At 44.8% G+C, this 13,519-nt stretch overlaps 1 protein-coding gene, 16 non-coding genes and 2 pseudogenes across 17 annotated transcripts in view; 10 read left to right on the top strand and 9 right to left on the bottom strand.

Annotated features, from left to right (window-relative positions):
- Nucleotides 1–13,519, top strand: part of LOC113016473 (OX-2 membrane glycoprotein-like) — a 61,748-nt gene that overhangs the window by 5,015 nt on the left and 43,214 nt on the right. The gene's annotated exons all lie outside the window — the stretch shown is intronic.
- Nucleotides 1,247–1,365, bottom strand: LOC145424609 (5S ribosomal RNA). The gene has a single exon (XR_013905690.1). It is a non-coding gene; the product is annotated as a 5S ribosomal RNA (ribosomal RNA).
- Nucleotides 1,713–1,831, top strand: LOC145424589 (5S ribosomal RNA). Its single transcript, XR_013905672.1, has one exon. It is a non-coding gene; the product is annotated as a 5S ribosomal RNA (ribosomal RNA).
- Nucleotides 2,690–2,808, bottom strand: LOC145424614 (5S ribosomal RNA). Its single transcript, XR_013905696.1, has one exon. It is a non-coding gene; the product is annotated as a 5S ribosomal RNA (ribosomal RNA).
- On the top strand, nt 3,166–3,283 carry LOC145424593 (5S ribosomal RNA; annotated as a pseudogene).
- Nucleotides 4,138–4,256, bottom strand: LOC145424613 (5S ribosomal RNA). The gene has a single exon (XR_013905695.1). It is a non-coding gene; the product is annotated as a 5S ribosomal RNA (ribosomal RNA).
- On the top strand, nt 4,614–4,732 carry LOC145424587 (5S ribosomal RNA). The gene has a single exon (XR_013905670.1). It is a non-coding gene; the product is annotated as a 5S ribosomal RNA (ribosomal RNA).
- Nucleotides 5,587–5,705, bottom strand: LOC145424607 (5S ribosomal RNA). The gene has a single exon (XR_013905688.1). It is a non-coding gene; the product is annotated as a 5S ribosomal RNA (ribosomal RNA).
- On the top strand, nt 6,053–6,171 carry LOC145424590 (5S ribosomal RNA). The gene has a single exon (XR_013905673.1). It is a non-coding gene; the product is annotated as a 5S ribosomal RNA (ribosomal RNA).
- On the bottom strand, nt 7,030–7,148 carry LOC113017036 (5S ribosomal RNA). Its single transcript, XR_003271368.2, has one exon. It is a non-coding gene; the product is annotated as a 5S ribosomal RNA (ribosomal RNA).
- LOC113017051 (5S ribosomal RNA) lies at nt 7,506–7,623 on the top strand (annotated as a pseudogene).
- LOC113017035 (5S ribosomal RNA) lies at nt 8,478–8,596 on the bottom strand. The gene has a single exon (XR_003271367.2). It is a non-coding gene; the product is annotated as a 5S ribosomal RNA (ribosomal RNA).
- On the top strand, nt 8,954–9,072 carry LOC113017052 (5S ribosomal RNA). Its single transcript, XR_003271383.2, has one exon. It is a non-coding gene; the product is annotated as a 5S ribosomal RNA (ribosomal RNA).
- LOC113017042 (5S ribosomal RNA) lies at nt 9,927–10,045 on the bottom strand. Its single transcript, XR_003271373.2, has one exon. It is a non-coding gene; the product is annotated as a 5S ribosomal RNA (ribosomal RNA).
- On the top strand, nt 10,403–10,521 carry LOC113017053 (5S ribosomal RNA). Its single transcript, XR_003271384.2, has one exon. It is a non-coding gene; the product is annotated as a 5S ribosomal RNA (ribosomal RNA).
- LOC113017031 (5S ribosomal RNA) lies at nt 11,376–11,494 on the bottom strand. Its single transcript, XR_003271363.1, has one exon. It is a non-coding gene; the product is annotated as a 5S ribosomal RNA (ribosomal RNA).
- Nucleotides 11,852–11,970, top strand: LOC113017054 (5S ribosomal RNA). Its single transcript, XR_003271385.1, has one exon. It is a non-coding gene; the product is annotated as a 5S ribosomal RNA (ribosomal RNA).
- LOC113017030 (5S ribosomal RNA) lies at nt 12,813–12,931 on the bottom strand. Its single transcript, XR_003271362.2, has one exon. It is a non-coding gene; the product is annotated as a 5S ribosomal RNA (ribosomal RNA).
- On the top strand, nt 13,289–13,407 carry LOC113017048 (5S ribosomal RNA). The gene has a single exon (XR_003271379.2). It is a non-coding gene; the product is annotated as a 5S ribosomal RNA (ribosomal RNA).

Here is a 13,519-nt window from a genome sequence, read left to right as displayed (position 1 = left end):
TATATGTATTAAAAACAAACAAACAAACAAAAAAACAACCTTTGTAATGTTACAGATTCCCTCCTGGTTGCTAGACTTCGTTTTGACGTTTATTTAAATAACTTATTTACCGATTGAAAATATAATGACAGCAATATTATTTCATGTTCGAAATATTTTTTAGATTAAATATTAAATTCACAAAAAAATCCTCTTTATGGAGTAAGCATGTTTTCCATGGCTACTTCAAAAAAACCAAACAAACAAACCAAGCTTGAAGTCATGAGCAGGAGTTCATAATAAGTGATGACAGCAGTGTACGCAGAATCTGCCGTTATAGTTAAGAATGGCACCGCATAAGATAAACTTATGCAACTTTTTTTTTTTTTTTTTTTGGTGGGGGATGTCACAGCAGATAGTACAAGAAGAAAGTCGAGTCTACGGTAGTGCAAAGTCTACGCTGTGTGTAGACGGTTACGTCTTTTCATTGGCCCGGAATCTACGGTGAGCATAGACACTGTAGACTCGGGCCGATAGGAGCGCCGAATCCCACTGTAGACGACCAATCGTCTGTTCGGCGGAAGTTGCGTCACCAAAACAACAACAACACGCAGCGGAGGAGCGAAGAAGCCGGAAAGTCCGCTATTTTTTTTTAATGGAAACTGGCATTTCTTCTGTGTTTACCTTGGATTTAGCGGAAATTACACGACGCTGAATAGCGCGTTTAACCCTTTTTCTTTGTGGTAAATGTTAGCCGCCCGCTAGCCGACATCTAATGTATTACGCCCATCTTTTCAGTGGCTACAACTGCTTTCCGTGGCTCGTTACAAACAATCTGAGATATATGAAGTAGTAAGTGTATTTAATGTCATACTAGGCAGATTTACTGCACTGCCATTTACTACACATTTACCCGTGTTTGGCTATTGTCTGTACATCTCGCTCGTTGTAAACTTTCTTTAAGTATGTGTAACATTCACAATTATATTGTTGATGGTAACGTGTATGATTCCAGCCTACCTGATGGGCACTTTTGACTTTTTGTAGTTCAGTTCAGTGATTGACTATCCTGCAGTGCTGTTTTCCTGTATTCATCCACTCATCTCTACATTTACAGAATAAATAAGTTAGTGTATTTCCTAAATATTTCGTTCCTGCTGTTCTTTTGTTTTGCACAAAAGGGAAATGTTGTCATGAAGCTTTTCCTCAAGCTGCCTCCACTGAGTGAGCAGCGGCGCCCTCTGCAGTTTGTGTGTGGGAGTGCAAAAGCTTACAGCACCTGGTATTCCCAGGCGGTCTCCCATCCAAGTACTGACCAGGCCCGACCCTGCTTAGCTTCCGAGATCAGACGAGATCGGGCGTGTTCAGGGTGGTATGGCCGTAAGCGAGGGAAACCCGCTATAAAAGACCTTTTATACTTGGCAAATGTCACGCACTTTAAAATATAGGATTGTACTAAGCTTCACATGTTACAGCGAAAACATGCAAACCTTTGTTGTGAACTGCAGCTTCAACACTGAGCTGCAAAAATGCTTTTCCCGCGGTAACGTCACCATAATAACACATGTTACTTTCTCACAGCACAGTGTTAAAGTGACACAGAGCACACAGTGTGTTAGGACCATTTGGAAGTCCAACATTTTTGTGCTTTGGACAATTCAACTTATATACAGGACATAAAAACCTAAGCATGACTGCGTGATATAAAGAGGCTGTTTGTGAAGCAGTCCCTCGCTTACGGCCACGCCACCCTGAACGCGCCCGATCTCGTCTGATCTCGGAAGCCAAGCTGGGTCGGGCCTGGTCAGTACTTGGATGGGAGACTTCCTGGGAATACCAGGTGCCGTAAGCTTTTGCATTTCAACACACAAATGACAGTTTAAATAGTGAAACGGATCTGAGGCACTCTTTAAGCTCATTTTCCAATAGGATGGTTAGTGAGACTTGCGCAAAGAGCTCTTCCACTCATGTAGTAATGTCAAATTCTTCAAGCGTTACATCAGTATCACTGTACATGCACAGAGCACCTGTAGATGTTTTTGTGCAAACACTCACAATTGTTTATGACGTGAATATTGCAGCATTAAGTATGCATGCATTATAACTGTGCTGTCATGGGCAGCTATTAAAAATAAAAGTAGAAACTAATCAATATGCTTCACTCTAAATTGTTTTTTAAATCCCAATAAATGGGTTACAGTATCTACATGAAGCCCGTTGTCGAGGAAGCCTCTCACTTACGGCCATACCAGCCTGTTCTCATCTGATCTCTGAAGGTAACCAGGGGCGGTCCTGCATAGTCGCGTCACCTTCACCTTGCTCCATGTTAGAAACTCCATGATATCGTGTTCCCTGCTCAGGGTAGCACACTGATGCGCATTTATTCAGTATTCTTCGGGGCCGCAGTCGGCAGCCAATAAGAGTTAAAACTGGTTGCACAAGAGTGTCAGGTTGACACTGTGCCCGCTGCACGCTACAAGGTTAACGAGTTCCTCACTATTGAGCCCAGACGGACTAGCCGTAGACATTCTCTACATTTACAGAATAAATAAGTTAGTGTATTTCCTAAATAGTTCGTTCCTGCTGTTCTTTTGTTTTGTTTTGCACAAAAGGGAAATGCAATGAGGAGCGTTGTCATGAAGCTTTTCCTCAAGCTGCCTCCACTGAGTGAGCAGCGGCGCCCTCTGCAGTTTGTGTGTGGGAGTGCAAAAGCTTACAGCACCTGGTATTCCCAGGCGGTCTCCCATCCAAGTACTGACCAGGCCCGACCCTGCTTAGCTTCCGAGATCAGACGAGATCGGGCGTGTTCAGGGTGGTATGGCCATAAGCGAGGGAAACCCGCTATAAAAGACCTTTTATACTTGGCAAATGTCACGCACTTTAAAATATAGGATTGTACTAAGCTTCACATGTTACAGCGAAAACATGCAAACCTTTGTTGTGAACTGCAGCTTCAACACTGAGCTGCAAAAATGCTTTTCCCGCGGTAACGTCACCATAATAACACATGTTACTTTCTCACAGCACAGTGTTAAAGTGACACAGAGCACACAGTGTGTTAGGACCATTTGGAAGTCCAGCATTTTTGTGCTTTGGACAATTCAACTTATATACAGGACATAAAAACCTAAGCATGACTGCGTCATCACAGCATGTATAAAGAGGCTGTTTGTCAAGCAGTCCCTCGCTTACGGCCACACCACCCTGAACGCGCCCATCTCGTCTGATCTCGGAAGCCAAGCTGGGTCGGGCCTGGTCAGTACTTGGATGGGAGACTGCCTGGGAATACCAGGTGCCGTAAGCTTTTGCATTTCAACACACAAATGACAGTTTAAATAGTGAAACGGATCTGAGGCACTCTTTAAGCTCATTTTCCAATAGGATGGTTAGTGAGTCTTGCGCAAAGAGCTCTTCCACTCATGTAGTAATGTCAAATTCTTCAAGCGTTACATCAGTATCACTGTACATGCACAGAGCACCTGTAGATGTTTTTGTGCAAACACTCACAATTGTTTATGACGTGAATATTGCAGCATTAAGTATGCATTATAACTGTGCTGTCATGGGCAGCTATTAAAAATAAAAGTAGAAACTAATCAATATGCTTCACTCTAAATTGTTTTTTAAATCCCAATAAATGGGTTACAGTATCTACATGAAGCCCGTTGTCGAGGAAGCCTCTCACTTACGGCCATACCAGCCTGTTCTCATCTGATCTCTGAAGGTAACCAGGGGCGGTCCTGCATAGTCGCGTCACCTTCACCTTGCTCCATGTTAGAAACTCCATGATATCGTGTTCCCTGCTCAGGGTAGCACACTGATGCGCATTTATTCAGTATTCTTCGGGGCCGCAGTCGGCAGCCAATAAGAGTTAAAACTGGTTGCACAAGAGTGTCAGGTTGACACTGTGCCCGCTGCACGCTACAAGGTTAACGAGTTCCTCACTATTGAGCCCAGACGGACTAGCCGTAGACATTCTCTACATTTACAGAATAAATAAGTTAGTGTATTTCCTAAATAGTTCGTTCCTGCTGTTCTTTTGTTTTGTTTTGCACAAAAGGGAAATGCAATGAGGAGCGTTGTCATGAAGCTTTTCCTCAAGCTGCCTCCACTGAGTGAGCAGCGGCGCCCTCTGCAGTTTGTGTGTGGGAGTGCAAAAGCTTACAGCACCTGGTATTCCCAGGCGGTCTCCCATCCAAGTACTGACCAGGCCCGACCCTGCTTAGCTTCCGAGATCAGACGAGATCGGGCGTGTTCAGGGTGGTATGGCCATAAGCGAGGGAAACCCGCTATAAAAGACCTTTTATACTTGGCAAATGTCACGCACTTTAAAATATAGGATTGTACTAAGCTTCACATGTTACAGCGAAAACATGCAAACCTTTGTTGTGAACTGCAGCTTCAACACTGAGCTGCAAAAATGCTTTTCCCGCGGTAACGTCACCATAATAACACATGTTACTTTCTCACAGCACAGTGTTAAAGTGACACAGAGCACACAGTGTGTTAGGACCATTTGGAAGTCCAGCATTTTTGTGCTTTGGACAATTCAACTTATATACAGGACATAAAAACCTAAGCATGACTGCGTCATCACAGCATGTATAAAGAGGCTGTTTGTGAAGCAGTCCCTCGCTTACGGCCACACCACCCTGAACGCGCCCGATCTCGTCTGATCTCGGAAGCCAAGCTGGGTCGGGCCTGGTCAGTACTTGGATGGGAGACTGCCTGGGAATACCAGGTGCCGTAAGCTTTTGCATTTCAACACACAAATGACAGTTTAAATAGTGAAACGGATCTGAGGCACTCTTTAAGCTCATTTTCCAATAGGATGGTTAGTGAGTCTTGCGCAAAGAGCTCTTCCACTCATGTAGTAATGTCAAATTCTTCAAGCGTTACATCAGTATCACTGTACATGCACAGAGCACCTGTAGATGTTTTTGTGCAAACACTCACAATTGTTTATGACGTGAATATTGCAGCATTAAGTATGCATTATAACTGTGCTGTCATGGGCAGCTATTAAAAATAAAAGTAGAAACTAATCAATATGCTTCACTCTAAATTGTTTTTTAAATCCCAATAAATGGGTTACAGTATCTACATGAAGCCCGTTGTCGAGGAAGCCTCTCACTTACGGCCATACCAGCCTGTTCTCATCTGATCTCTGAAGGTAACCAGGGGCGGTCCTGCATAGTCGCGTCACCTTCACCTTGCTCCATGTTAGAAACTCCATGATATCGTGTTCCCTGCTCAGGGTAGCACACTGATGCGCATTTATTCAGTATTCTTCGGGGCCGCAGTCGGCAGCCAATAAGAGTTAAAACTGGTTGCACAAGAGTGTCAGGTTGACACTGTGCCCGCTGCACGCTACAAGGTTAACGAGTTCCTCACTATTGAGCCCAGACGGACTAGCCGTAGACATTCTCTACATTTACAGAATAAATAAGTTAGTGTATTTCCTAAATATTTCGTTCCTGCTGTTCTTTTGTTTTGTTTTGCACAAAAGGGAAATGCAATGAGGAGCGTTGTCATGAAGCTTTTCCTCAAGCTGCCTCCACTGAGTGAGCAGCGGCGCCCTCTGCAGTTTGTGTGTGGGAGTGCAAAAGCTTACAGCACCTGGTATTCCCAGGCGGTCTCCCATCCAAGTACTGACCAGGCCCGACCCTGCTTAGCTTCCGAGATCAGACGAGATCGGGCGTGTTCAGGGTGGTATGGCCGTAAGCGAGGGAAACCCGCTATAAAAGACCTTTTATACTTGGCAAATGTCACGCACTTTAAAATATAGGATTGTACTAAGCTTCACATGTTACAGCGAAAACATGCAAACCTTTGTTGTGAACTGCAGCTTCAACACTGAGCTGCAAAAATGCTTTTCCCGCGGTAACGTCACCATAATAACACATGTTACTTTCTCACAGCACAGTGTTAAAGTGACACAGAGCACACAGTGTGTTAGGACCATTTGGAAGTCCAACATTTTTGTGCTTTGGACAATTCAACTTATATACAGGACATAAAAACCTAAGCATGACTGCGTGATATAAAGAGGCTGTTTGTGAAGCAGTCCCTCGCTTACGGCCACGCCACCCTGAACGCGCCCGATCTCGTCTGATCTCGGAAGCCAAGCTGGGTCGGGCCTGGTCAGTACTTGGATGGGAGACTGCCTGGGAATACCAGGTGCCGTAAGCTTTTGCATTTCAACACACAAATGACAGTTTAAATAGTGAAACGGATCTGAGGCACTCTTTAAGCTCATTTTCCAATAGGATGGTTAGTGAGACTTGCGCAAAGAGCTCTTCCACTCATGTAGTAATGTCAAATTCTTCAAGCGTTACATCAGTATCACTGTACATGCACAGAGCACCTGTAGATGTTTTTGTGCAAACACTCACAATTGTTTATGACGTGAATATTGCAGCATTAAGTATGCATGCATTATAACTGTGCTGTCATGGGCAGCTATTAAAAATAAAAGTAGAAACTAATCAATATGCTTCACTCTAAATTGTTTTTTAAATCCCAATAAATGGGTTACAGTATCTACATGAAGCCCGTTGTCGAGGAAGCCTCTCACTTACGGCCATACCAGCCTGTTCTCATCTGATCTCTGAAGGTAACCAGGGGCGGTCCTGCATAGTCGCGTCACCTTCACCTTGCTCCATGTTAGAAACTCCATGATATCGTGTTCCCTGCTCAGGGTAGCACACTGATGCGCATTTATTCAGTATTCTTCGGGGCCGCAGTCGGCAGCCAATAAGAGTTAAAACTGGTTGCACAAGAGTGTCAGGTTGACACTGTGCCCGCTGCACGCTACAAGGTTAACGAGTTCCTCACTATTGAGCCCAGACGGACTAGCCGTAGACATTCTCTACATTTACAGAATAAATAAGTTAGTGTATTTCCTAAATAGTTCGTTCCTGCTGTTCTTTTGTTTTGTTTTGCACAAAAGGGAAATGCAATGAGGAGCGTTGTCATGAAGCTTTTCCTCAAGCTGCCTCCACTGAGTGAGCAGCGGCGCCCTCTGCAGTTTGTGTGTGGGATTGCAAAAGCTTACAGCACCTGGTATTCCCAGGCGGTCTCCCATCCAAGTACTGACCAGGCCCGACCCTGCTTAGCTTCCGAGATCAGACGAGATCGGGCGTGTTCAGGGTGGTATGGCCATAAGCGAGGGAAACCCGCTATAAAAGACCTTTTATACTTGCCAAATGTCACGCACTTTAAAATATAGGATTGTACTAAGCTTCACATGTTACAGCGAAAACATGCAAACCTTTGTTGTGAACTGCAGCTTCAACACTGAGCTGCAAAAATGCTTTTCCCGCGGTAACGTCACCATAATAACACATGTTACTTTCTCACAGCACAGTGTTAAAGTGACACAGAGCACACAGTGTGTTAGGACCATTTGGAAGTCCAGCATTTTTGTGCTTTGGACAATTCAACTTATATACAGGACATAAAAACCTAAGCATGACTGCGTCATCACAGCATGTATAAAGAGGCTGTTTGTCAAGCAGTCCCTCGCTTACGGCCACACCACCCTGAACGCGCCCATCTCGTCTGATCTCGGAAGCCAAGCTGGGTCGGGCCTGGTCAGTACTTGGATGGGAGACTGCCTGGGAATACCAGGTGCCGTAAGCTTTTGCATTTCAACACACAAATGACAGTTTAAATAGTGAAACGGATCTGAGGCACTCTTTAAGCTCATTTTCCAATAGGATGGTTAGTGAGTCTTGCGCAAAGAGCTCTTCCACTCATGTAGTAATGTCAAATTCTTCAAGCGTTACATCAGTATCACTGTACATGCACAGAGCACCTGTAGATGTTTTTGTGCAAACACTCACAATTGTTTATGACGTGAATATTGCAGCATTAAGTATGCATTATAACTGTGCTGTCATGGGCAGCTATTAAAAATAAAAGTAGAAACTAATCAATATGCTTCACTCTAAATTGTTTTTTAAATCCCAATAAATGGGTTACAGTATCTACATGAAGCCCGTTGTCGAGGAAGCCTCTCACTTACGGCCATACCAGCCTGTTCTCATCTGATCTCTGAAGGTAACCAGGGGCGGTCCTGCATAGTCGCGTCACCTTCACCTTGCTCCATGTTAGAAACTCCATGATATCGTGTTCCCTGCTCAGGGTAGCACACTGATGCGCATTTATTCAGTATTCTTCGGGGCCGCAGTCGGCAGCCAATAAGAGTTAAAACTGGTTGCACAAGAGTGTCAGGTTGACACTGTGCCCGCTGCACGCTACAAGGTTAACGAGTTCCTCACTATTGAGCCCAGACGGACTAGCCGTAGACATTCTCTACATTTACAGAATAAATAAGTTAGTGTATTTCCTAAATAGTTCGTTCCTGCTGTTCTTTTGTTTTGTTTTGCACAAAAGGGAAATGCAATGAGGAGCGTTGTCATGAAGCTTTTCCTCAAGCTGCCTCCACTGAGTGAGCAGCGGCGCCCTCTGCAGTTTGTGTGTGGGAGTGCAAAAGCTTACAGCACCTGGTATTCCCAGGCGGTCTCCCATCCAAGTACTGACCAGGCCCGACCCTGCTTAGCTTCCGAGATCAGACGAGATCGGGCGTGTTCAGGGTGGTATGGCCATAAGCGAGGGAAACCCGCTATAAAAGACCTTTTATACTTGGCAAATGTCACGCACTTTAAAATATAGGATTGTACTAAGCTTCACATGTTACAGCGAAAACATGCAAACCTTTGTTGTGAACTGCAGCTTCAACACTGAGCTGCAAAAATGCTTTTCCCGCGGTAACGTCACCATAATAACACATGTTACTTTCTCACAGCACAGTGTTAAAGTGACACAGAGCACACAGTGTGTTAGGACCATTTGGAAGTCCAGCATTTTTGTGCTTTGGACAATTCAACTTATATACAGGACATAAAAACCTAAGCATGACTGCGTCATCACAGCATGTATAAAGAGGCTGTTTGTGAAGCAGTCCCTCGCTTACGGCCACACCACCCTGAACGCGCCCGATCTCGTCTGATCTCGGAAGCCAAGCTGGGTCGGGCCTGGTCAGTACTTGGATGGGAGACTGCCTGGGAATACCAGGTGCCGTAAGCTTTTGCATTTCAACACACAAATGACAGTTTAAATAGTGAAACGGATCTGAGGCACTCTTTAAGCTCATTTTCCAATAGGATGGTTAGTGAGTCTTGCGCAAAGAGCTCTTCCACTCATGTAGTAATGTCAAATTCTTCAAGCGTTACATCAGTATCACTGTACATGCACAGAGCACCTGTAGATGTTTTTGTGCAAACACTCACAATTGTTTATGACGTGAATATTGCAGCATTAAGTATGCATTATAACTGTGCTGTCATGGGCAGCTATTAAAAATAAAAGTAGAAACTAATCAATATGCTTCACTCTAAATTGTTTTTTAAATCCCAATAAATGGGTTACAGTATCTACATGAAGCCCGTTGTCGAGGAAGCCTCTCACTTACGGCCATACCAGCCTGTTCTCATCTGATCTCTGAAGGTAACCAGGGGCGGTCCTGCATAGTCGCGTCACCTTCACCTTGCTCCATGTTAGAAACTCCATGATATCGTGTTCCCTGCTCAGGGTAGCACACTGATGCGCATTTATTCAGTATTCTTCGGGGCCGCAGTCGGCAGCCAATAAGAGTTAAAACTGGTTGCACAAGAGTGTCAGGTTGACACTGTGCCCGCTGCACGCTACAAGGTTAACGAGTTCCTCACTATTGAGCCCAGACGGACTAGCCGTAGACATTCTCTACATTTACAGAATAAATAAGTTAGTGTATTTCCTAAATAGTTCGTTCCTGCTGTTCTTTTGTTTTGTTTTGCACAAAAGGGAAATGCAATGAGGAGCGTTGTCATGAAGCTTTTCCTCAAGCTGCCTCCACTGAGTGAGCAGCGGCGCCCTCTGCAGTTTGTGTGTGGGAGTGCAAAAGCTTACAGCACCTGGTATTCCCAGGCGGTCTCCCATCCAAGTACTGACCAGGCCCGACCCTGCTTAGCTTCCGAGATCAGACGAGATCGGGCGTGTTCAGGGTGGTATGGCCATAAGCGAGGGAAACCCGCTATAAAAGACCTTTTATACTTGGCAAATGTCACGCACTTTAAAATATAGGATTGTACTAAGCTTCACATGTTACAGCGAAAACATGCAAACCTTTGTTGTGAACTGCAGCTTCAACACTGAGCTGCAAAAATGCTTTTCCCGCGGTAACGTCACCATAATAACACATGTTACTTTCTCACAGCACAGTGTTAAAGTGACACAGAGCACACAGTGTGTTAGGACCATTTGGAAGTCCAGCATTTTTGTGCTTTGGACAATTCAACTTATATACAGGACATAAAAACCTAAGCATGACTGCGTCATCACAGCATGTATAAAGAGGCTGTTTGTGAAGCAGTCCCTCGCTTACGGCCACACCACCCTGAACGCGCCCGATCTCGTCTGATCTCGGAAGCCAAGCTGGGTCGGGCCTGGTCAGTACTTGGATGGGAGACTGCCTGGGAATACCAGGTGCCGTAAGCTTTTGCATTTCAACACACAAATGACAGTTTAAATAGTGAAACGGATCTGAGGCACTCTTTAAGCTCATTTTCCAATAGGATGGTTAGTGAGTCTTGCGCAAAGAGCTCTTCCACTCATGTAGTAATGTCAAATTCTTCAAGCGTTACATCAGTATCACTGTACATGCACAGAGCACCTGTAGATGTTTTTGTGCAAACACTCACAATTGTTTATGACGTGAATATTGCAGCATTAAGTATGCATTATAACTGTGCTGTCATGGGCAGCTATTAAAAATAAAAGTAGAAACTAATCAATATGCTTCACTCTAAATTGTTTTTTAAATCCCAATAAATGGGTTACAGTATCTACATGAAGCCCGTTGTCGAGGAAGCCTCTCACTTACGGCCATACCAGCCTGTTCTCATCTGATCTCTGAAGGTAACCAGGGGCGGTCCTGCATAGTCGCGTCACCTTCACCTTGCTCCATGTTAGAAACTCCATGATATCGTGTTCCCTGCTCAGGGTAGCACACTGATGCGCATTTATTCAGTATTCTTCGGGGCCGCAGTCGGCAGCCAATAAGAGTTAAAACTGGTTGCACAAGAGTGTCAGGTTGACACTGTGCCCGCTGCACGCTACAAGGTTAACGAGTTCCTCACTATTGAGCCCAGACGGACTAGCCGTAGACATTCTCTACATTTACAGAATAAATAAGTTAGTGTATTTCCTAAATATTTCGTTCCTGCTGTTCTTTTGTTTTGTTTTGCACAAAAGGGAAATGCAATGAGGAGCGTTGTCATGAAGCTTTTCCTCAAGCTGCCTCCACTGAGTGAGCAGCGGCGCCCTCTGCAGTTTGTGTGTGGGAGTGCAAAAGCTTACAGCACCTGGTATTCCCAGGCGGTCTCCCATCCAAGTACTGACCAGGCCCGACCCTGCTTAGCTTCCGAGATCAGACGAGATCGGGCGTGTTCAGGGTGGTATGGCCGTAAGCGAGGGAAACCCGCTATAAAAGACCTTTTATACTTGGCAAATGTCACGCACTTTAAAATATAGGATTGTACTAAGCTTCACATGTTACAGCGAAAACATGCAAACCTTTGTTGTGAACTGCAGCTTCAACACTGAGCTGCAAAAATGCTTTTCCCGCGGTAACGTCACCATAATAACACATGTTACTTTCTCACAGCACAGTGTTAAAGTGACACAGAGCACACAGTGTGTTAGGACCATTTGGAAGTCCAGCATTTTTGTGCTTTGGACAATTCAACTTATATACAGGACATAAAAACCTAAGCATGACTGCGTCATCACAGCATGTATAAAGAGGCTGTTTGTCAAGCAGTCCCTCGCTTACGGCCACACCACCCTGAACGCGCCCGATCTCGTCTGATCTCGGAAGCCAAGCTGGGTCGGCCCTGGTCAGTACTTGGATGGGAGACTGCCTGGGAATACCAGGTGCCGTAAGCTTTTGCATTTCAACACACAAATGACAGTTTAAATAGTGAAACGGATCTGAGGCACTCTTTAAGCTCATTTTCCAATAGGATGGTTAGTGAGTCTTGCGCAAAGAGCTCTTCCACTCATGTAGTAATGTCAAATTCTTCAAGCGTTACATCAGTATCACTGTACATGCACAGAGCACCTGTAGATGTTTTTGTGCAAACACTCACAATTGTTTATGACGTGAATATTGCTGCATTAAGTATGCATTATAACTGTGCTGTCATGGGCAGCTATTAAAAATAAAAGTAGAAACTAATCAATATGCTTCACTCTAAATTGTTTTTTAAATCCCAATAAATGGGTTACAGTATCTACATGAAGCCCGTTGTCGAGGAAGCCTCTCACTTACGGCCATACCAGCCTGTTCTCATCTGATCTCTGAAGGTAACCAGGGGCGGTCCTGCATAGTCGCGTCACCTTCACCTTGCTCCATGTTAGAAACTCCATGATATCGTGTTCCCTGCTCAGGGTAGCACACTGATGCGCATTTATTCAGTATTCTTCGGGGCCGCAGTCGGCAGCCAATAAGAGTTAAAACTGGTTGCACAAGAGTGTCAGGTTGACACTGTGCCCGCTGCACGCTACAAGGTTAACGAGTTCCTCACTATTGAGCCCAGACGGACTAGCCGTAGACATTCTCTACATTTACAGAATAAATAAGTTTGTGTATTTCCTAAATATTTCGTTCCTGCTGTTCTTTTGTTTTGTTTTGCACAAAAGGGAAATGTTGTCATGAAGCTTTTCCTCAAGCTGCCTCCACTGAGTGAGCAGCGGCGCCCTCTGCAGTTTGTGTGTGGGAGTGCAAAAGCTTACAGCACCTGGTATTCCCAGGCGGTCTCCCATCCAAGTACTGACCAGGCCCGACCCTGCTTAGCTTCCGAGATCAGACGAGATCGGGTGTGTTCAGGGTGGTATGGCCGTAAGCGAGGGAAACCTGCTATAAAAGACCTTTTATACTTGGCAAATGTCACGCACTTTAAAATATAGGATTGTACTAAGCTTCACATGTTACAGCGAAAACATGCAAACCTTTGTTGTGAACTGCAGCTTCAACACTGAGCTGCAAAAATGCTTTTCCCGCGGTAACGTCACCATAATAACACATGTTACTTTCTCACAGCACAGTGTTAAAGTGACACAGAGCACACAGTGTGTTAGGACCATTTGGAAGTCCAACATTTTTGTGCTTTGGACAATTCAACTTATATACAGGACATAAAAACCTAAGCATGACTGCGTCATCACAGCATGTATAAAGAGGCTGTTTGTGAAGCAGTCCCTCGCTTACGGCCACACCACCCTGAACGCGCCCGATCTCGTCTGATCTCGGAAGCCAAGCTGGGTCGGGCCTGGTCAGTACTTATATGGGAGACTGCCTGGGAATACCAGGTGCCGTAAGCTTTTGCATTTCAACACACAAATGACAGTTTAAATAGTGAAACGGATCTGAGGCACTCTTTAAGCTCATTTTCCAATAGGATGGTTAGTGAGTCTTGCGCAAAGAGCTCTTCCA

This window comes from Astatotilapia calliptera, chromosome 23, assembly GCF_964374335.1.
Source record: "Astatotilapia calliptera chromosome 23, fAstCal68.1, whole genome shotgun sequence".
NCBI lineage: Eukaryota > Metazoa > Chordata > Actinopteri > Cichliformes > Cichlidae > Astatotilapia > Astatotilapia calliptera.
The sequence above is the reverse complement of the archived record's forward strand: the minus strand, read 5'-3'. Positions and strand labels throughout refer to the sequence as shown.